Raw genomic sequence first — 23,176 nt, 5'->3', positions numbered from 1 at the left:
CTGCACATTTATTTCTACTACCAAAGTGCCATGGATTTTCCAACATTATATTTCATTTGCCGCTTTCTGCCGATTCTCCTAATCTGTCTAAGTCCCTCCACATCCTACCTGTTTCCTCAACACTACCTGTGTCTCCAACAAGCTTTGTATCATCTGCAAACTTGGCAAAAAAGCCATCTATTCCATCATCTAAATCATTTATATACAGCATAAAAATAAGTGGTCCCTACACCAACCTCTGTGGATCACCACTAGTCACTGGCAGCCAACCAGACAAGAATCTTTTTATTCCTACTCGCTGCCTCCTTCCAATCAGCCAATACTCTAACCATGTTAGTATCGTTCCTGTAATACCACAGTAAGCAGCCTTGTGGCACCTTGTCAAAGACCTTCTGAAAGTCCAAATATACAACATCTACTGCTTCGCTTTTATCCATCCTACTTGTAATCTCCTCAAAGAATTCCAACAGGTTTGTCAGGCAGGATTTTCCCTGAAGGAAACCATGCTGACTTTGTCCTATCTTGTCCTGTGTCACCAAGTACTCCATCACCTCATCCTTAACAATTGACTCTAACATCTTCCCAACCACTGAGGTCAGGCTAACTGGTCTATAATTTCCTTTCTGCTGTCTTCCTCCTTTCTTAAAGAGTGGAATAACATTTGCAATATTCCAGTCCTCTGGCACCATGCCAATGATTTTTGAGTCCAATGATTTTTGAAAGATCATTGCTAATGCTGCCACAATCTCTAATGCACATCTTTCAGAACCCTAGGGTGCAGTTCATCTGGTCCAGGTGATTTATGTACATTTACGTTTTTCAGCTTTTTGAGCACCTTCTCCCTTGTAACAGTAACTGCACTCAGTTCGCTTCCCTCACACTCTACAACATCTGGCACACTGCAAGTGTCTTCTGCAGTGAAGGCTGATGCAAAATAGTCATTTAGATAATCTGCCATCTCCTTGTTCCCCCGTTATTATTTCTCCTGCCTCACTTTCTAGTGGTACTATATCCATTCTCATCTCTCTTTTATTTTTTACATACTTGAAAAAGCTTTTACTATCCACTTTGATATTATTTGCTCGCTTGCTTTCATCTTTCATCTTTTCTTTTCTAATAATTCTTTTAGTCACTCTCTGTAGGTTTTTAAACATTTCCCAATCCTCTATCTTCCCACTAATTTTTGCTTTGTTGTATGCTCTTTCTTTTTCTTTTGTATTAGCTTTAACGTCCCCTGCCAGCCACAGTTGTATTATTTTGCCATTTGAGTATTTCTGCATTTTTGGAATACTGATGTCCTGCACTTTCCTCATTTTTCCCAGAAATACACACCATTGCTATTCTACTGATATCTCTGCCAGCAGCTCCTTAAAATTTACTTTGGCCCACTCCTCTCTCATCCACTGTAATTTCCCTTACTCCACTGAAATACTGCTACATCAGACTTTACTTTCTCCCTATCCAATTTCCGGTTGAACTCAATCATATTGTGATCATTGGTTCCAAAGGTTTCTTTTACCTTGAGCTCCCTAATCGTCTCCAGTTCATTACAGAACTCCCAATCCAGTACAGCTGAATCCCTAGCTAGTAGGCTCAATGACAAACTGCTCTAAAAATCTATCTCTTAAGCATTCAGCAAACTCGCTCTCTTGAGATCCATTACCAACCTGATTTTCCCAATCGACCACCTGGTTAAAATCTCCCATGACTACCGGAACATTGCCCTTTTGACACGCTTTTTTTATTTCCTGTTGTAATCTGTGGTCCACATCCCTGCTACTGTTGGGAGGCCTGTATGTAACCGCCATTAGGGTTCTTTTACCCTTGCAGTTTCTTAACTCAATCCACAAGGATTCAATATCTTCCGATCCTATGTCACATCTCTCTACTGATTTGATGCCATTCTTTACCAATAGAGCTACACCACCCCCTCTGCCTACCTTCTTATCATTCCGATACACCATGTAACCTTGGACATTCAGCTCCCAACTACAACCATCCTTCAGCCATGTTTCCATGATAGCCACAAAATCTTACCTGACAATCTGTAATAGAGCAACAAGATCATCCACCTTATGTCTTATAATAGTCTGTGCATTGAGATACGACACCTTGAGTACCATATTGGCTACCCTTTTTGATTCTGTATCCCTAATGCACTGATAGTCACCCTTTTGGCTGCAACTATGTCCCATCACCTGCCTGCCCTTCCTGACAGTCTGACTGCACGCTATCTTTACTTTTTTACCATCTGTCCCTTCCTGAGTCCCATCACTCCACTTCCCACCCCCCTGCCAAATTAGTTTAAACCTTCTCCAACAGCTTTAACAAACCTGCCCGTGAGAATATTGGTCCCCCTCGGGTTCAGATGCAACCCGTCACTTTTGAACAGGTCATACCTCCCCCAGAAGAGATTCCAAAGATCAAAGAACCTGAAGCCCTGTCCTCTGCACCAGCTTCTCAGCCATGCATTTATCTGTCAGATCATCCTGTCTCTACCCTCAATGACGGGTAGCACAGGGAGCAATCCAGAAATTACCACCCTGGAGCTCCTGCTTCTTCGCTTTCTACCTAGCTCTCTAAATTCTCCTTTCAAGACCTCTTTGCTTTTCCTTCCAATGTCATTGGTACCAATATGTACCAAGACATCTGGCTGCTCTCCCTCCCTCTCCAAAATGGTCTGGACGTGATCTAGGACGTCCTTGACTGTGGCACCTGGGAGGCAACATACCATCCGGGTGTCTCATTCACACCCACAGAATCTGTTCCCCTCACTATTGGATCCCCTATCACTACCTCTCCCTTTTTATCTCTCTTTCCCTTCTGCACCACAGACCCATGCTTAGTGCCTGTAGCCCGGTCGCCATGGCATTACCCCAGGAGGTCATTCCTCACAAAAATATCCAAAGCAGTATACTTATTTTTGAGGGGAACTGCCTATCTACGTTTCCATTCCTCTGGGACAGTCACCCAGCTACTCACCTCTTGCAACTTCGGGGTGACTACTTCCCTGTAACTCTAACCCTGTAACTCCTCACTCTCCCGTACAAGACGGCAGTCATCCAGCTGCTGCTCCAGATCCCTAACATGGTGTTCAAGGGGCTGCAACAGATACCACTGGGAGACTCTAGAAGCTTACCCCGAGCCAATGCCTCTTCTCAGTGGAAGCCCCTTTTGAGCCAAACCCTGACACTTCTCATCACTGAAATGTTCCCATAACCTATAGACTCACTTCCAAGGACATTTCATCTCATGCTCTCAATATTTATTGTTTATTTATTTATTACTATTATTTCTTTATTTTTATATTTGTACAGTTTGTAGTCTTTTGCAGATTGGTTGAACAACCAAATTCGTGAGGTCTTTCATTGATTCTATTATGGTTATTATTCTATTATGGGTTTATTGATATGCCCACACAAAAATGAACATCAGGATGGTATATGGTGATATACATGTACTTTGATAATAAATTTACTTTGAACTTTGAACTTCGGATGAGTTCATGATGTTTTGGACAGAATTCCCTACCGTCTACAGTTGAAAACATTCCTGCGTATTCGTATTTCCAGACCATGGTACCACCAGGGAGGATACTTACAGCAGTGCAGCTGTAGAAGTTTGTTAGAGTGCTTTGTGATAAGCTAAATCTCCTCAGCGTCCTAAGAAAATAAAGATGTTGTATGTTTCAGTGAAACCAAAATCAGAATCACCTTATTGCCAGTATGTGAAACTTACTAGAAATGATTGTGGTTCAGTACCAAGCATAAAACCCAGGACAATACTATAACAGACAACACAATAGCAACTAACAATTTACAATAAGGTTCATCCATGATCATCAATGAAGACCTCGACACCATTAGTACTTTTTACGATGTTGAGTTGCTAGCTCGATGCTCAACCCAGCACGGATGGAGACCGTGCAAGGGAGCCGGTCGGATTCGAACTTGGGACCTCTCACCCCAATGTCCAGCGCTGATGCCACTACGCCTCCAGCCGGCTATATGATGGTGTTGAGACTAGCACTTGATTTGGATTTAAGTGAGGGAGAGTTGCGTAGCGTCAGCCTCACTCTCTCTTCACAATTCCCATCTTGATCCAACGGCAAGACAAGAGTCGAGACGGCACAATGGATGACCAGGACATCATCAGTGTCTTGTCGTGCTCTACACATTCCACGACGCTCCAGAGACCACCTTCTTGACCGTCGGACATTCCATTGGCTTCGTCCACTCAATCCGCCGGAGTCTGCCTTCACATGCTGGGATAGACAACTCCCTATCTCACCGAGGGTTTGAGACCCGTCGGTTACCATCAGCCCATTAGCCGGCTTGTCGAAGCCGTTGCCTGGGGTGTGGCCGCTGTCGCGTGCAAATAGCTATGGCGAGCCACAGGTGAGAGCTGAGTGTCAGGTGGGGACCAAAGGTGGACACATCACCTGAAAAGGACGCGACATGGTCCCCCACCAGAGGTGATACCCCTCCCTGACATTCCATACATCCCAACAATTAACAAGATGATAGTGCAAACAGCAAACTAGCAGAATGCTCACATCCATAAAAGTTAATAATTAACATAAATAAATGTGAACATATGGACAAACTTAATAATTATCAACAGAATAAGGAAAGATCATTTAACAGATGTTGTGCAGGGACAGTTAGGTTATCACACCTGAGTGAGTTTTATTGAGAAAATGACTAGTGACAGGAAAGAAGATTCAGAGATGACATTTTTTGCATCTTTCTCACTCACCTGGATTCACCTATCAACTTCTAGCTATCCTCCTTCCCCGCGTCCCCCGCCCATCCTTTTATTCTGGCATCTTCCCCCTTCCTTTCCAGTCCTGATGAAGGGTCTCAGCCAGAAACATTGACTGTTTATTTAATTCCATAGATACTGACTGACCTACTGAGATCCTCTAACATTTTGTGTGAGTTGCTTTGGACTTTCAGCATCTGTGGACTTTCTTGTGTTTAAGATTTCTGCATTTATCGTCTTTAATTTGTTGGTTTTATATTATGTATTTTTGATAATTCTTTTGTGCGAATCTCCTGGTCCTGTATTGCCACAAGAGACCCTTTGTTTCTGAGAAGAGGTCTAACTCTGAGACAAGAGTTTGATGCTTCCTTGTCGACACTTAGTCTGCTCAGATTGTGTGGATGTCTTCTAAGGAGGGACATATTCTTTCACTGTAGTGCTAATATTAGTGTGTTTGAGTGTACATAAGGTTGTTTTTTTATTTGTCATGGTCTAAATGATCTAATTCCGCTCCTATAATACCTGGCCGTGTGCTCAGAGTCTGTGCAGGGCAGTTGGCCGGGGTCTTCATGGACATTTTCAATCTGTCCCTGGCCCAGGCAGTTGTCCCTACAAGCTTCGAGATCACCAGTTCCAAAGCATTCCACTCCATGAGCCTGAATGACTTCCGCCCGGTTGCACTCTCCCCCATCACTGCAAAATGCTTTGAGAGACTGGTTCTATCACATCTGAAATCCTGTCTGCCCGGGACCCCCATCAATTTGCCTCTCGCACCAACAGGTCAACAGAGGACGCCATCTCCACGGCACTTCACTCTGTCCTGACCCACCTGGACAGCCCCAATTCTTACATCAGAATGCTGTTCATTGATTTTAGTTCAGCATTCAATACTGTGACCCCCTCCAAGCAGATCGCCAAATTTCGCCAGGTTGGTATCAGCTCATCCCTCTGCAATTGGACCTTGGACTTTCTGACAAACAGACCCCAATCTGGAAAGTTAGACAACCTCTCCTCCTCCACTTTCACCCTGAACACCAAGGCTGTGTGCTGAGCCCTCTTCTGTACTCCCTTTTCACCTATGACTGTGTTCCTGTACATGGTTCTAACTCCATAATCAAGTTCACAGATGACACCACGGTGGTTGGCCTGATCAGAGGAGATGACGAGACAGCCTAGAGGGATGAGGTCCAGCATCTGGCCGCGTGGGGTGCCGACAACAACCTGGCCCTCAACACCATTGTGGGCTTCAGACATGCTAGGAACCACACTCACACCCCCATCTACATCAACAGAGCCGTAGTGGAGCATGTATCAAGCTTCAAATTCCTTGGTGTCCACATTTCAGAGGATCTCACCTGGTCCCTGAACTCCTCTATCCTGATCAAAAAGGCATAATATCGCCTTTGTTTCCTGTGGACCATCAAGAAAGTTCACCTCTGTCCCAGGATACTGACGGACTTTTACCGCTGTACCATTGAGAGCATACTCACCAACTGCATCTCAGTGTGGTATGGCAATTGCCCGTATCAGACCGCAAAGCAGTCCAGCATGTGGTGAAAACTGCCCAGCAGATTATTGGCACCCAATTGCCCACCATTGAGAGTATCTACAATAAACGCTGCCTGGGAAAGTTGAAAAGCATATTCAAGGATGCATCTCACTTTAACCGTGGACTTTTTACTCTCCTCACATCTGGTAGCCACTACAGGATCCTTCGCTCCCACACCAGCAGGCTCAGGAAGAGCTTCCCTGAGGCTGTGACCCTGCTGAACCTCACATCACAGCACTAGGCAGTATTGGACACATATTGGACTGTCTCAGTACTTTTATCTTTGTGTGCTGTAACACTTTTTATTGGCAGTTATTTTGTAAATAACACTATTCTTTGCATTTCTGGTTAGATGCTAACTGCATTTCATTTGGCTTTGTATCTGTACTCAGCACAATGACAATAAAGTTGAATCTAATCTAACCTAATCTATATTTTATGGTTGAATGATCTGTTATTCTGCCACAAGGGAAGTTGATTCATGTCCATATGTATCTGCATTTCCTCAAATTAGAATCTTATTCTACATGGAGAGTTTCTATCGAAAATCTCAGGATGGTTGTTGATTGTCTTGTTTCATTAACTGACCTTCATAGAAAAGCTACAGTATTTCAGAGGCTGCTGTCAGCCAGAGGGGACTAGCCTTCCATTTATTGTATATTTCGCAGTTGCAAACCAGTTCTCACTGAGTTAAAAAATTGGGATTAGACCATTCGGCCTAATCTGCTCCACTATTCCATCCTGCCTGACTTATTATCCCTCTCAACTCCATTCTCCCACCTTCTCCTTGTAACATTTCACACCCTAACTAATCATAAACATATCAACCTCCATTTTAAAGAAACCAAGTGACTTGGCCTCCACAACCATCTATGGCAATAAATTTCCCAGATCCTCCACTCTCTCACTAAAGGAATTCTTCCTTATCTCTGGTCCTACACTCCCCCGCTATTGGAAACATCTTGTCCACATCCACGCTATCTAAGCCCATCAACATACATCGGGTATCAATGAGGTCACCCCCACCCCCAGAACAGAACTGGCATTTTGTTAGAAATGACTCACATTAATCAGGCCCATGGTAGGCTGGAAAACTGATTCCATTCAAGAAGTTGTTTCCAGCGGAAAACTGGAAGAAACTGGCCATGTTTGATCAATGAGGTCTCTTTATTCTTCTTTGGCTTCTTAACAATCAAACAAAAACTATTGCTTCTAAAATAAAATTGATAATCTTGTCATCCCACTGTCAGTTGAGCACAAGATAGTTGCCAGATACCCTGCACTAAAATGTTGATGACAAGAAAAAATATTAAATTAGTTGTAAATTACTTTAGAATATTGTGAGAAGAGCTTAAAAAGCCATGAGGTCATTGAAGTACTATTTCTGATCTGCATTTCTTCACTATATTATGGTCCACTTCCATGGGTGCTTAAAACTGTCACACAAGTTGGCCGGGTGGTTGGACCACACATGGAATATTGTGTTCATTTCTGGTGACCTCATGATAAGAATGATGTAGAAGCCTTAGAGAGGGTGCAGAGGAGATTTACCAGGATGCTGCCTGGATTATCAAGATGCTGAGAATAGGTTGAGTGAACTAAGGCTATTCTCTTTTGGAGCAAACAAGGATGAGAGGTAAATTGATAGATATGATAAGAGGCATTGATAGAGTGGGCAGCCAGTGCATTTTTTCCCAAGGAAGAGATAACTAACATGAGTGAGGGTGGGGGGGGGGGCATAATTTTAAGCTTGATTGCAGAAAGTATAGGAGAAATGTCAAAAGTAAGTTTTTTTACACAGAGAGTGGTGAGTGTGCAGAATGCCCTGTCAGGGGTGGTGATAGAGGCAGCCACTGCCTGTAAGGAGGGCCTATTCTGCATTGTATCTCAATAAATAAATTTTTAATACTCTTAGATAGGCACAATGATGATAGATAAATAGAGGGCTATGTGGGAGGGAAGGGTTAGAGTGGTCTTAGAGCAGGTTAATAGGTTAGCACAACATCGTGTTCCAAAGGGCTGTAATGTTCTATGTTCTAATAATTAACATTCATTCACTGGGCTTGTCCTACTTTGAAACTTCCTGTTAGAAATGATGAGTCAGCTGATGTCCTAACAATGGTTTCAACATTCCCCCCCCACCCCCACAGATGTTGCTTGACCCTCTTAAGTTCCTCCAGCAGATTTTCAGTTGCATGAGGTAAGTAAATTGGTCTTTCCGATCTCCCTCCGTCTTCCCCCCTCCCCTTTCTTTTCTTCCTCTCTTCTATCTGCCCACTTTGAAGACAAGTGTAGATCAGTAATTCCAGCGAAGGTGCAATTGTCCCCAATTTTTAGATCCTCATCATCAGGAATCCTGAGCAAACAGTAGTGCACCTGGAAGATAGGATGGCAGACACTTCAGAAAAAAATAATTCAGATCACAAAGGCGTCTGTTGAATAAATGAATTTCTCTTTAGATAAAAAGCTCGACAGGATATTGATAATAATGATGGCTGGGATGTTGGAATTCTGCAAATAAGGTCATTACATTTTAGAAAAGAGGAAGAATCCTTTACGAAGGAGCGACTTTCACATATTTCTTCTTTTTTTTTCCCCAGACAGAACGGAGGTAGTGAGGAGATTATGTAAAGAAATGTAACTTTTTAGAAATGTGCTCACCTGAAAATCTATTAACATGACATACTGGCCTTATCCACTCAGGCGCACCCAAGTCTGACTAATCTGTTGGTAAGCAGGCCTGCCACATAATTTTACTGGCTTGAAGCCCAAGACACATTGAAGTGTCAAATTATACAAACCATCATATATGACATTGAAAAGTTCCCAGAAGGAAGCATTTGTAGAAATTAAATTTTTAATGAGCTCAAATATTTGGATGTACTTGCAGTCAGAATAAAACAAAATTGAACCATCAAACCACAGCACAACAAATCAGCAGCTTGTACCACTTGAACATTAAATATAAAGCCTGAACACCCACACCACAGGTTCGAGAGCAACTACTTTCCTTCAATCACTCAGATCTTGAACCAACTGGCAAAATCTTAATCACTACAGGTTGGCTACACTATGATCACCTTAGCCTAAAATGGGATTTTTTTTCTTCTGTGCTCCTGTAAAGATTGCATTTAATTTATGTTTTTTTTCATTAGTCAAGGTGTCAAAAGTTATGGGGATGAGGCAGGAGAATGGGGTTCAGAGGGGTAATAAATCAGCCAGGATGGAATGGCAGAGCAGACTCGATGGGCCAAATGTTCTAATTCTGCTCTTATGTCTTATGGTTTTATGTGCTTACTTTATTTTCTTATGAATTCTGTTAATATGCTGCTAGGCGTCAGTGATGCTGATCCCAGTAAGCTTTTCATCACACCTGTGCATACATGTACAATAAACTCAACTCTGACTTTAGTAAGTAGGAGCAGCTGAAGCTAAAGAGGCCCTCAGATATGCTCTGCCATTCAATCACACCTTGAAAGGCCGAGATGGAGTTGATGTGAGGAGGACATGTCCTTTGGTGGGGGCTTCTAGAGTTCAAAATAGAGGGATGACTTTTAGAACAGAGATGAGGAGAGAATTTCTTTAATTAGATGGTGGTGAATCTGTGTCATTCATTGCCAGAGTATCCATCATCAAAGATCCTCACCACCCAGGTAATGTTCTTTTTTTACTGCTGCCATCAAGTAGAAGGTACAGGAGCCTCAGGACATGTAGCACCAGGTTCAAGAACAGTTACTACCCCTTACCCATAAGGATCCTGAACAAAAAGGGTTAAATACACTTATTTAAAGACTCTGTTATATTGCTTATTTCATGCTCATTACTTATTGCTATTTAATTATAGCTACATTTGCACAGTTTGTTTATAGTTTACATTTCCTGACGTTTACAGTTACGATTCTATAGATTAGCTAAGCATGCCCACAGAAAAAGAATCTCAGGGTTGTATGGGATGCCATGTATGTACTCTGATAATGAATTTTACTTTGAACTTGGAGCTTTGAACTTTTGAACAGTCCCTTCAGGCCCAATGAGCTGTTCTGCCCAGTAACTCATCTACTTAAGCCTATCCTAATCGCGGGACAATTTACAATGACCAATTAACCTACTAACCCCTACGTCTTTGGACTGTGAGAGGAAAGCAGAGCAGCCAGAGGAAACCCACACAATCACAGAGAACATAAAGAACCTTACAGGTGCATTGGAACTGAACCCCAAATTCTGATGCCCCGAGCTGTAATCGCATCGCACTAACCATTACGCTACTATAACGACCCCGTTTCCGTTCCAAACAATTTAAATTTAATTTATCAATTTGCATCTCAATTTATCATCCCAAACTTTTCTTGCATCTCTGTGGCTTGCTTAGCTTCAGAAGCCAAGCTGATATTTGACAGGATCACATGAGCTGCCCTCCAAGTCAGAACCTTTTCGTAACTACTACTGTAATCATTCTTTTGCAAGATTACATTAAATTAAGCATGTCTCTGCAGCAACATTTGCTGATGCATATTCTCAATGTTCCATTTACAATATTGTGCCCCTTTCTGATGAGATCTTAATGAATTTTCAGAGACATGACAAAGCTGCTTCAAGACCCTGCTGACAGTATCAATTAACAATTAAACCTAGTGACAATGGCTCTGCAGTTGAAAGCAGATGTTAAGCAATAACTATGATAACAAGGTATAAAACACAGACCCATTATGTATCCAACAGCCTTATTTCAACTGCACTGGCATTCTACACACTGTCAGATTATGCAGAGAACTATTACAATGTTACCTCAGGAAAGAGAGTCCATGCATTTTTAAACAAGGTGCTTGATTTGCAGTCCCATAGTAATGTGTGTTTCTTGAAAAATGATAACATCCATATAGAAGACCACAAGACATAAGAACAGAATTAGGCTATTTGGTCCATCGAGTCTGCTCTGTTATTCTGTTATAGCTGATTTATTATCTCTCTCAACCCCTCTCTCCTGCCTTCTTCCCAAAACCTTTGATGACCTTACTAATCAAGCACCTAATGATCTCCATTTTAAATATACAAAATGATTTTCGTTCTACAGATGTCTGTTGCAATGAATTTCACATTTTTACCACCATTTGGTTAAAGAAATTTCTCCTCTTCTCTGTTCTATTCTGAGGCTGTGCCCTCGGGTCATAGACTCCCCAGTTATGGTAAACATCCTCCCCAAGTTCACTCTATCGGGGCCTTTCAATATTCGATAGGTTTCAGTAAGATCCTGCCTCATTCCAGCAAGCATAGGCCCAGTGCCATTAATTGCTCCTCATATGTTAACCCTAACATTCTTCTCAGGATCTTTCATATGAATCTCCTGTGGACTCTTTCTAATGTCAGTACAGTTGAGCACACCTTGTCCAAAATGTTTGCAGCCAGAAGAGTTTCAGTTTTGGGTTTTTTTGGGTTTTGGAATATTTGCATCTCTACAATGAGGCTACGTCCACACTAGACCGGATAATTTTGAAAACATTGGTTTCGTGTAAAAACGATAGGCATCCTATGCATTTTAAAAAAATACCTCTGTCCACATTGAAACAGAGATTTCGACGAATCTCCTCCTACTGCTCATGTGCAGGACACATCTACCGAAACCAAGCGACATGTTTGGTGTCGAATCTCGCCGTGAAAATGCGCGTTTGTGTAGTTACAGACTAGAAAAACTTAAACGACGGACAGCTGTTAGCTCTCACGCAGGAGAACTTAAAAGCAAAAAAAAAACAAATACTGGAGAGTATGGAGGCAACTGACAGGGAGTTCACAGACAGATTGACCCGGCTGATGACGAACATTGAAAAACTGACTAACTCTGTTGCATTAATAAAACACCTTGTTAAATGTATAAAACACGTCTGCATCAGTGTTATCTTGTATTTCCATACAATGTTACATTAGGCTGTTACACATCTATTGTCAGAGAAGTACTTGCATAAATAGGTAAAACCAACTTCATACGAGCAAGGACAGAAAACAGGGCAAAGTGAGTATACTTATTTATTCAGTAAGTTATGGGTCAAAGTCTTTGGTCAGTACATTTCTAACTCTTCTGGCATCAGTCTTGTTGCTGTCAGTTCTGAAATTGTTAGGTTGCGTTCAAGAAAACAATGAAATAGCAAGCTGCCGTCTGACAGTGTTTTCAAATTTGTCCGGTTACCCCATCCACACTGCTCTAGCCAATCCGGCATTTTCAAAATTACACACTTTGGAGAGCATTTCTGAATAACTCCGGTTTCGGGGGACAAAAACGCCGTTTTAGTGTGGACAGAGGGTAAAAGCAAACAGAAAAAGCTTTGGTTACGCATTTACCCAGTGTAGTGTGGACGTAGCCTGAGATACCTTGGGATGGGACTCATATTGAAACACAAAATCTATGAATAGTTATCACTTCTTCGGTTGCCCAGGTGGAAAGTTAGTGGCTATTTGGCATCAACATCATTTCCTGTCTGAATTTATGTGCTAGTGGTAAGCAGTCTTTGACTCACACTTATTCAAAACACTGATGCAGCAATTCAGTGTGTTAGACTTTCATCAGCAGTGATTTGGTAAACTCATCAATGAAATTCTCTGCTACTTTGTGATTAGTGGGTGCATTATCCTACAAATCTTTAAAAATGTAATACTAAGCCTTTACTTAAATTTCTGTAACCAGCCTGCTGAATATTCACAATTTCCTTCAATTTCAGTTCGCCGTGGTAGATCTTTGCTTGTTTCATAATCAGCATACCATTAAGCGGCATACATTCACTCTGACATTGACGAACCCACTCTTTCAATACATAATCGACATCTTCATTTTTCAAGTTATGCATTTTTAAAATTTTTCATTGATTTCTCTTCATTACATATGTGATGCACAGTGACCTGCACCTTACCCTGGGAACATTCTGACTGCCTGGTGGCGTCATGTCCGCACTGAAAAACAATTGATATTTCAGAGGATTTCGGATCTTGGAATTCCAGATAAGGGGTGCACAACCTATACATCCTTTCATAGATAAGGGGCCTAAAAGTGCTCACAATACTCCAAATGAGGTCTGACCAATGCCTTAGAAAGCCTCAACATTGCATCCTTTATATTTCACAGAAGTCACATACTTGGTGTGACATATTTATTATTCTCTTTATTTTCTTACCCTACACGTTATTGAATATTACATGTGTTACATATCAGCAGAGGTCATATGAATGTACAAAGATAAATTACTATAAAATCCCTGTTTGGCACCAGTTCTTCTAATTACCTCCTTTACACTGATAAACCACCTGACAGCCAAGCATATTCATTCCCCTTCCATGGTTAGAACATACCTTACAACAAACCATCTTGCAATTTGAAAGATTCAAAATTCAAGATTGTTTATTGCCATGTTTCAGTACACAGGTGTAACAGAGAAGAGATATAAACAGCAAAATTAGAATCTAGAGAGTGGATCAATACATGGAAATATGACATTGTGGCCATTACAGAGACAGACAGACAGACATACTTTATTGATCCCGAGGGAAATTGGGTTTTGTTACAGCTGCACCAACCAAGAATAGTGAAGAAATATAGCAATATAAAAACCATAAATAATTAAACAATAATAAGTTAATCATGCCAAGTGGAAATAAGTCCAGGACCAGCCTATTGGCTCAGGGTGTCTGACACTCCGAGGGAGGAGTTGTAAAGTTTGATGTCCACAGGCAGGAGTGACTTCCTATGACGCTCAGTGTTGCATTTCAGTGGAATGAGTCTCTGGCTGAACGTACTCCTGTGCCTAACCAGTACATTATAGAGTGGATGGGAGTCATTGTCCAAGATGGCATGCAACTTGGACAGCATCCTCTTTTCAGACACCACTGTCACAAAGTCCAGTTCCGCCTCCACAACATCACTAGCCTTATGAATGAGTTGATTCTGTTAGTGTCTGCTACCCTCAGCCTGCTGCCCCAGAGGAGAGGAGAGGCTGTACTTGATCTGGTATTGGGAAATGAAACTGGTCAGATGTCAGGTCCCTCAGTAGTAGAGCATTTTGGAGGTAGTGATCACAATTCCTTTACCATAGCGTGGAAGAGGGACAGGAGCAGACAATTTGGGAAAACATTTAATTGGGGTGGAGAGAAATAAGCTATTAGGCAGGAACTTGGGAATATAAATTGGGAGCAGATGTTCTCAGGGAAATGCACAACAGAAATGTGGCAAATGTTCAGGGAACATTTGCATGACATTCTGCATAGGTATGTTCCATTGAGGCTGGGAAAGGATGGTAGGATAAAAGAACCATAATGCACTAAGAATGTAGAAATTCTAGTTAAGAAGAAAAGAATAGCTTATGAAATTTTCAAGAAACTAGGTGCTGTTAGAGCTCTAGAAAATTATAAGGAAAGGAGCTCAAGAATGCAATTAGGAGAGCTAGGAAGGGGTCATGAGAAGGCCTTCTCGTGCAGGATTAAGGAAAACTCCAAGGCATTCTGCGAGTATGTTAGGGGAAGGAGGATGAACCGTGTGAGATGAAGTCGGAGGAGGTAGCAGAGGTACTAAATGAATATTTTGCTTCAGTATTCACCACTGAAAGAGACCTTGGCTATTGCAGGGATGATTTTCAGTGGACTGAAACGCTTTAAAGTATAGACATTAGGAAAGAGGATGTGCTGAAGCTTTTGAAAGGTATTAAGTTAGATAAGTCACCGGGACGGGAGAAGTACCGGAGGATTGGAAGGTTGCAAATGTTGGTCCCTTGTTCAAGAAAGGGAGTACAGATAACCCAGGATATTATAGAGCAGTGAGTCTTACTTCATTGGTGAGCTAGCTGTTGGAGAAGATCCTGAGATGCAGGATTTATTTGCATTTGGAGAGACATAATCTGATTAGGGATAGTCAGCATGGCTTTGTCAACGGCAGGTCATGCTTATGAGCCTGAATGACTTCTCTGAGGATGAAATAAAACACATTGATTAAAGTAGAGCAGGTGATGTAGTGTATATGGATTTCAGAAAGGCATTGAATAAGGTTCGCCCATGCAAGGCTCAAGACAGAATATAATTTTCATGTTAAGGCTCATGGCAGTGTGAAGGATCAGCAAGATCTTGGTGTCCATGTACATAGAATACTCAAAGTTGCTGTGCAGGTTAACAGTGCTGTTAAAAATGTTTATGGTGTGATGGCCTTCATCAACCGTGGGATTGACTTCAAGAGCCATGAGGTAATGTTACAGCCATATAAGACCTTAGTTAGTCCCCATTTGGAGTACTGTATTCAGTTCTGGTCACCTCATTACAGGAAGGATTTGGATGAGATAGAGAGAGTGCAGATGAGATTTACCAGGATGTTGCCTGGATTGGAGAGTGTGCCTTATGAGACTAGGTTGAGTGAACTTGATCTTTTCTCCTTTGAGTGATGAAGGATGAGAGTTGACCTGAAAGAGGTGTATAAGATGATATGAGGCATTGATCGAGTGAATAGTCAGAGTCTTTTTCCTAGGGCTGAAGTGGCTAACATGAGGAGACATAGTTTAAAGGTGCTTGGAAGTAGGTTCAAGGGGGATGTCAGAGGTAAGTTTTAGTGGGTGCATTGAATGTACTGTAAGTGATGGTAGTAGAGACGGATACAGTAGGGCATTTTAAGAGACTCTTAGATAGGTACATGGAGCATAGAAAAATAGAGGGCTATGTGGTAGGGGAATTCTAGACAGTTTCTAGAGTAGTTACATGGTCAGCACAACATTGTGGGTCAAAGGACCTGTAATGTGCAGTAGATTTCTATGTTCTATATAAAATGACTGTTTTACTATGGGTCCACTGCAGCATAAAAACGTCAGCATAAAGAACAAAAGCAATAAATATGAATACATAAGCCTGATGAAGGGTCTCAGCCTGAAATGTCGACTCTTATACCTTTCCACCTACCTGACCTGCTATGTTTCTCCAGCATTTTGTGTGTGTTTCTCTGAACACATAAGATAAGCTTCTATACATTGACTGATTATATGTACATAAAGTGATGCTAGGTACAGGAGTAGTAGGACCGGTGTAATCACTCAAGTCAAATATGATGTTCTCCTAGGGGGTTGTCTATTGGTGGGTCCTTAGGTATCTGTAGAGGCTGATCCGGGATCCACATATCCTGGTGCAGTGTGGGAAGGAGTAAATGGTGGCTGTGGTTAGCGCTTAGGTCCTTTGGTTGTTCAGTCTCTCCGTTCTCAGCTGCCACGTTTTCTCTGTGGCACAGTGGAGATCGTTCTCATGTAGCGCAACTCTCTTCTGAACAGATTTCCTCCAGGTGTATCTATCGAGTGCAATGTCTTCCCAGGTTTTAGATGTTATGTTGGATTTCCTCAGGCTGATTTTGATGTTATCTTTGAAGTGTTTCCTTTGCCCACCAGGGGCTCGCTGATCTTTCTTCATCTTGGAGTAAAGGATCTGTTTAGGGAGACAATGTCCTTTACACTGTAGATACAGAAGTATCTATACATGAGGTGACTCTGACAGGAAATAGTAAAGTAGCGGTGGTGGAGATTGGTTAATGGATGGAAGTGTTGATCAATCTGACAGTTTGGGGTAAGTAGCAGTTTTTGAGTGTGGTGTTCCAATTATCCCATCCTTAAATTTATCAGTGTGCCTGTGCTAATCAAATAGTGGATACTCCTGATTGTGAGTAACTCTATATAACCAAAGTGTTATATTTGGTTATTTCAAAACATTAAGCTAGTTGAAAGAAAGACACGGGACTGGACTGTGAGTCTAACTTAGTGTTAACCTTAAGCTTAAGTCGCAGGAAAACAGCACCCATCATCAGAGTCCTCACCACACAGGTCTTGCTCTCTTCTCACTGCTGCCATCATAATGAAGGTGCGGGAGCCTCGGGACCGACACCACCAGGTTCAAAAACAGTTATTACCCCTCAACCATCAGGCTCTTGAACCAAAGGGAATAACTTCACTCAACTTCACTTGCCCCATCATTGAAATGTTCTCACAACCTATGGATTCACCTTCAAGGTCTCTTCATCTCATGATCTTGATATTTATTGCTTCTTTATTTATTATAATTATTTCTTTCTTTCTGTACTTGCAGAATTTGTTGCCTACTGCACACTGTTGTTGTTATTGCTCTGCCGAGCATTGTGGATGTGCTACGTTGGCACCAGAATGTGAGGCGACATTTGTGGACCGCCCCCGGTACACCCTTAGGTTGTGCAGGTTAATGCAAATGATGCATTTCATTCTATAGTTCAATATGCTGTGATAAATGAATCTGAATCTGATTTTTTTTTAAAAAAACATTTTATTTTATCTTGGAGATACAGCACCATCAACGTCTTCTGGCCCCTGAGCCTGTACAACATGATTACACCCATGTGACCGATTAACCTACTAAACTGTACATCTTTGGAAAGTGGGAGCAAACTGGAGCACCTGGAGGAAACTCACACAGTCATGGTGAGAATGTACAAAACCCTTTCAGGCAATGGCAGGAATTGAACCATGGTCACTGGCATTAAAATAGAGTTATGGTAATCTCCATGTTACCGTTCTCTGATAGCTGTTTCAATCCCCTTTCTCAGCTGTAGGACCTGCTGAGTTATTTAGAAAATATTCTTGTATTATGAATTTCCAAGCAACTTCAGCTTCTCTTCCAAATTTAAATCATTCTCTATTCCAAAATGTTGAGTTGTCGTTTGGCATCAATAAGAAAACTTTGAAGGACGACGGAGATACGTCGACTGTTTATTCATTTCCAAAGATGCTGCTTGACCTGCTGAGTTCCTGTGGCATTTTGTGTGTGTTACTCTGTATTTCCAATATCTGCAGTATCTCTTTGAGTTATGCCTACACTGAAGTTTAAATATTCACTTCGACAGGGAAGATGTATAGGCTCCCTACAGATGCCATCAGAATTGAACTCAGAACACCAATGCTCCGAGTTGTACTTGCATTGTGCTAACCGCTATGCTACCATTTTGCTGTGCTCTACTACTCTATGTTCTACATAAATAAATAAGACCATAAGATCATAAAGCATAGGAGCAGAACTCGGTCATTTGGCCTAATATTAATAAGCAAGCAAACAAGCAAATAAATAAATTCATTCATACATACATACATAAATAAATCAGAAATAATCAACCAAATAAATAAATAAATAATTCTCAATGGTCTATGCTCTGTGTTCGATATTTGCTTATCTTTGAAGAAGTACCCTAGAGCTCTTTGTCTGGTTGAGTCAGCTTCATGTCCTTCCCAACAGACAAAGAGCTCATCACCAGAGTGTCAGCCGATGATTTGGAGCTCAAATCACTGCAGCAGGACTTGAGACTAAAACTGTCCAGCTGGGAGGTGAGTGCAGGATATGCCAGTCATTAATGCCAGTCTGCTTCAGCTCGCTCGTGGGGGGGGGGGGGGGGGGAGTCCAAATGATTTTCTGAGATCTGTCATATGAACAGAGCTCTCCAGTGGACAAGCAATGGCTTCAGTGCATCCCTTTCTGTGAACAGATGGGTGAATTCTTGAGAGGTTCAACAATTTTTTGCAAATTGGCACACATTTCTGGAGCTGCCTCATTACCCTACTCGAGTTAGAACAGGTGGTTGAGAGCATGGCCAGTGACAATGCATCAGGGTTGGCTGATTAAATGGCCAAGTTCTACAGATGAGATTTCCCAATTGTGTCAGGCCCACAAGCAGTCTCCTGCTGACTGCCAATAAAGAGAAGCTCCTCCAGCCATAATTCTAGCTCTCAGTTTCATCTTGCAGTCACGACAATCTCAGAATATCAAACACATACTGATATTGAGAATGGCACAGTAGTGTAGCGGTTAGCATAAAGCTATCACAGTGCCAGTGACCGGGGTTGAATTCCATTGCCATCTGTAAGGAGATCGTACGTTCTCCTCATGACTATGTGGGCTCCCTCCAGTTTCCTCGCATATTCCAAAGATGTCCAGATCAGTGGGTGTAATTACGCAGCGTAGGTTCATTGAGCTGGTAGAGCTAGTTGCTGTGCTGCATCTCTAAATCTAAAGATGAATGTAATTTCATTATCAAAGTACATACTGTACATGTTATCATAAACAACCCTGAGATTCATTTTTTGTGAGTGCTCACAGTAAATACAAAGAAACAAAAAAAGATAAAAATAAAAACATTAATAAATAAATAAATAAATAAATAGATAAATAGATAGATAAATAAATAAATAGATAGATAGATAGATATTTAGATAGATAGATAGATAGATAGATAGATAGATAGATAGATAGATAGATAGATAGATAAATAAATAAATGGATGGATGAATGGATGGATAGATAGATAGATAGATAAATATTGAGAACATGAGATGAAGAGTCCTTGAAAGTGAGTCCATAGGTTGTGGGAACATTCCAGTGAGTGAAGTCAAGAGAAGTTGTCTCCTCTGGTTCAAGAACCTGATGGTTAAGAGGTAATAGCTGTTCGTGAACCTGGTGGAGCGGGTCCTGAGGCTCCTGCACCTTTTTCCTGATGGCGTCAGCAAGAAGAGGGTGTGGTCTGAATGGTGGGGGTCCCTGATCATGGATGCTGCTTTCGAGGGGGACAACACTCCAAGTTGATATGCTCAATGGCGGGGAGGGCTTTACCCGTGATGGACTGGGCTGTATCTACTACTAAATCTAAATTTAGATTTAAGTCTAAAATCTAAATCCAAATTATGATCTGTACTCTGCTGTGTAATGTAGAGCAAATCGGTATAATAGCAGCATTGTCAATTCTTCATGTCTGTTGCTCAGAGCAAATGGTCATTTCAAACTAAATGAGGTAGTGAGACCTTAAGAAGTAGGAGCAGAATTAGGCCATTCAGCCCATCGAGTCTGCTTTGCCATTCCATCATGACCGATTTATTACCCCACTCAGTCTCATTCTCCTGCCTTCTCTCCAAAACCTTTGATACCTTTACTAATCAAGGACCTGTCAACCTCCGCTTTAAATATCCCCAATGATTTGACCTCCACAGTCATCTGTGGCAATGAATTCCACAGATTTGCTTCTCTTAGGCTAAATATATAAAGTATATAATCTTCATAACAAGTATTACTATCTGTTAATGGCATAGAAAGGGAAACAGTGAGAATCTTTTTGCCAGGGTAGAAGTGTCAGTTTATTCTGAGTGCTAGATATCTGTATTGGTCTGCTTGAATAGTGGTGGAGACAGGCATGACAGTCAAAATCATGAGAAAACCTGTCGATGCTCTAAATCCAAAGCAACTCATACAAAGTGCTGGAGAAACTCAGGCAGCTTCTATGGAAAAGACCAAAGAGTTGGCATTTTGTTCTGAGACCCTTCATCAAGACTGGAAAGGGAGAGAAGAGTAGGAGCACGAAGGAGGGATGAAGGAGGAAGATGTACATTGGTAGGTGATAGATGAAAATGGGGAGAATGGGCAGGGGTGAAGTAAAGAGCTGGGAAGTTGATTGGTGAAAGAGATGAAGTGCGGGAGAAGGGGGAATCTGATATGAGAGGACAGAAGACCATGGAAGAAAGGGAAGGGGGGAGATCTCCAGAGGGAGTAATGGGCAAGTAAGGAAAGAAGGTGAGAGAGGGAAACAGGGATGAGAAATGGTGAAGGAGAGGAAGGGAGTGGGCAATTACCAGTTTGAGAAAGATTGGTCCCAACACAGTGCGGATGCTCTTTCAATCTGCTGAAATGTTGACAAATCCTTAACTCTCCCCTCTTTCACCCCACAGATGCTGCTTAGTTCTTCTAGCAGATGGATTGTTGCTCCAGATTCTAGCACCTGCAGCGTCTTGTGCCTTTTTAGGCAATCTTTACTGGCCCAAATCCAGCAATTTTATGTTTACATGTTTATAAGACATCTGAAAAGATTCAGAATCAAAACCATCAGATGGTGCATGGTAGGTCATGTTTAACCAATCTACTAGAGTTTTTCGAGGAGGTTACCAGGAAAGTGGATGAATGGAAGGCAGTGGATGTTGTCTACATGAACTTTAGTAAGGCCAACAAGGTCCCGCATGGGAGGTTAGTTAGGAAGATTCAGTTGCGAGGTATACATGGTGAGGTAGTAAATTGGATTTGACATTGGCTCAATGGGAGAAGCCAGAGGGTGGTAGTGGAGGATTGCTTCTCTGAGTGGAGGCCTGTGACTAGTGGTGTGCCACAGGGATCAGTGTCCATTGTTATTTGTCATCTATATCAATGATCTGGATGATAATGTGGTAAAATGGATCAGCAAATTTGCTGATGATACAAAGATTGGAGGTGTAGTGGACAGTGAGGAAGGTTTTCAAAGCTTGCAGAGGGATTTGGACCATCTGAAAAAATGGGCTGAAAAATGGCAGATGGAGTTTAATACAGACAAGTGTGAGGTATTGCACTTTGGAAGGACAGACCAAGGTAGAACATACAAGGTAAATGGTAGGACACTGAGGGGTGCAGTAGAAGAGAGGGATCTGGGAATACAAATACATAATTCCCTAAAGGCGGTGTCACAGGTAGATAGGGTCGTAAACAGAGCTTTTGGTACTTTGGCCTTTATAAATCAAAGTATTGACTATAAGAGTTTGAATGTTATGGTGAGGTTGGATAAGACATCGGTGAGGCTGAATTTGGAGTATTGTGAGCAGTTCTGGTCACCTAATTACTGGAAAGATATTAATAAGGTTGAAAGAATGCAGAGAAAGTTTACAAGGATGTTGCTGGGACTTGAGAAACTGATTTACAGAGAAAGGTTGAATAGGTTAGAGCTTTATTCCCTGGAGTGTAGAAGAATGAGAGGAGATTTGATAGAGGTATATAAAATTATGATGGGTATAGAGTGAATGCAAGCAGGCTTTTTCCACTGAGGCTAGGGGAGAAAAAAAAACAGAGGACAAGGGTTAAGGGTGAAGGAGGGAAAGTTTAAAGGGAACATTGGCTTCTTCACACAGAGAGTGGTGGGAGTGTGGAATGAGCTGCCAGATGAAGTGGTATATGTGGGCTCACTTTTAACATTTAGGAATAACTTGGACAGGTACATGGATGAGAGGGGTATGGAAGGATATGGTCCAGATGCAGGTCAGTGGGACTAGGCAGAAAAATGGTTCAGCATAGCCAAGAAGTGCCTGTTTCTGTGCTGTAATGTTCTATGGTTCTATGGGTGCATAACTGTTGAATGAGAATTCCATCAATTACAGCAATTGTTAAAATTGTGCATCAGTGGAATTAGTGAGAAATCTTGGGACATTGTGACTGAAAAGCACTTCTACCAAAGGGCACACAAACACTTCAGCAGTTTTTCTTTCTAACAGTTGATGTTCAATGCATGTGGCCTCTTTGCCTATTATTCTTTCTGTCCAATAGTTTAAATATTCCAAGTAAATATAATACATTAATGCCATTTTGGAACCCTGTTGAGTTGATTGCCTCTGTTCTATTAATGTTACGTTATTCAGATGAAAATTATGTGTTTATTAATACCTTTTGGCATTAGGTAAACAACATGAAATTAATTTGCTCTCATTTTATTTATTATTCTCTTTATGACATTTCTTTCTGTATATTTCATACTATGAAATTTGTTCCTGAAGAGTTTTGAATGATATTGATAATCTCACCAGTGGATTTTGTAGGATATTCATGCAAATAAAAAAGATATGTAGGACATGTATTTAAAATCTCCAGTGATATAATCAGCTCATTAAATGTTCAATGGATTAGTGTTATCAGAAGCAGAATCAGGTTTAATATAACTTATGTTAATGAATACTTATTACTTTATTATTATTTTTTTAAATTTCACACCTCAAGCTGATGAAACCTGAGAGGCATAGCCAGGCCTGCTGATTTGTCAATTGCTAGGAACTTTTGGAATATTCTAGTGGTGTT

The sequence above is a fragment of the Hypanus sabinus genome, chromosome 8 (genome assembly GCF_030144855.1).
Source record: "Hypanus sabinus isolate sHypSab1 chromosome 8, sHypSab1.hap1, whole genome shotgun sequence".
NCBI lineage: Eukaryota > Metazoa > Chordata > Chondrichthyes > Myliobatiformes > Dasyatidae > Hypanus > Hypanus sabinus.
The sequence above is the reverse complement of the archived record's forward strand: the minus strand, read 5'-3'. Positions refer to the sequence as shown.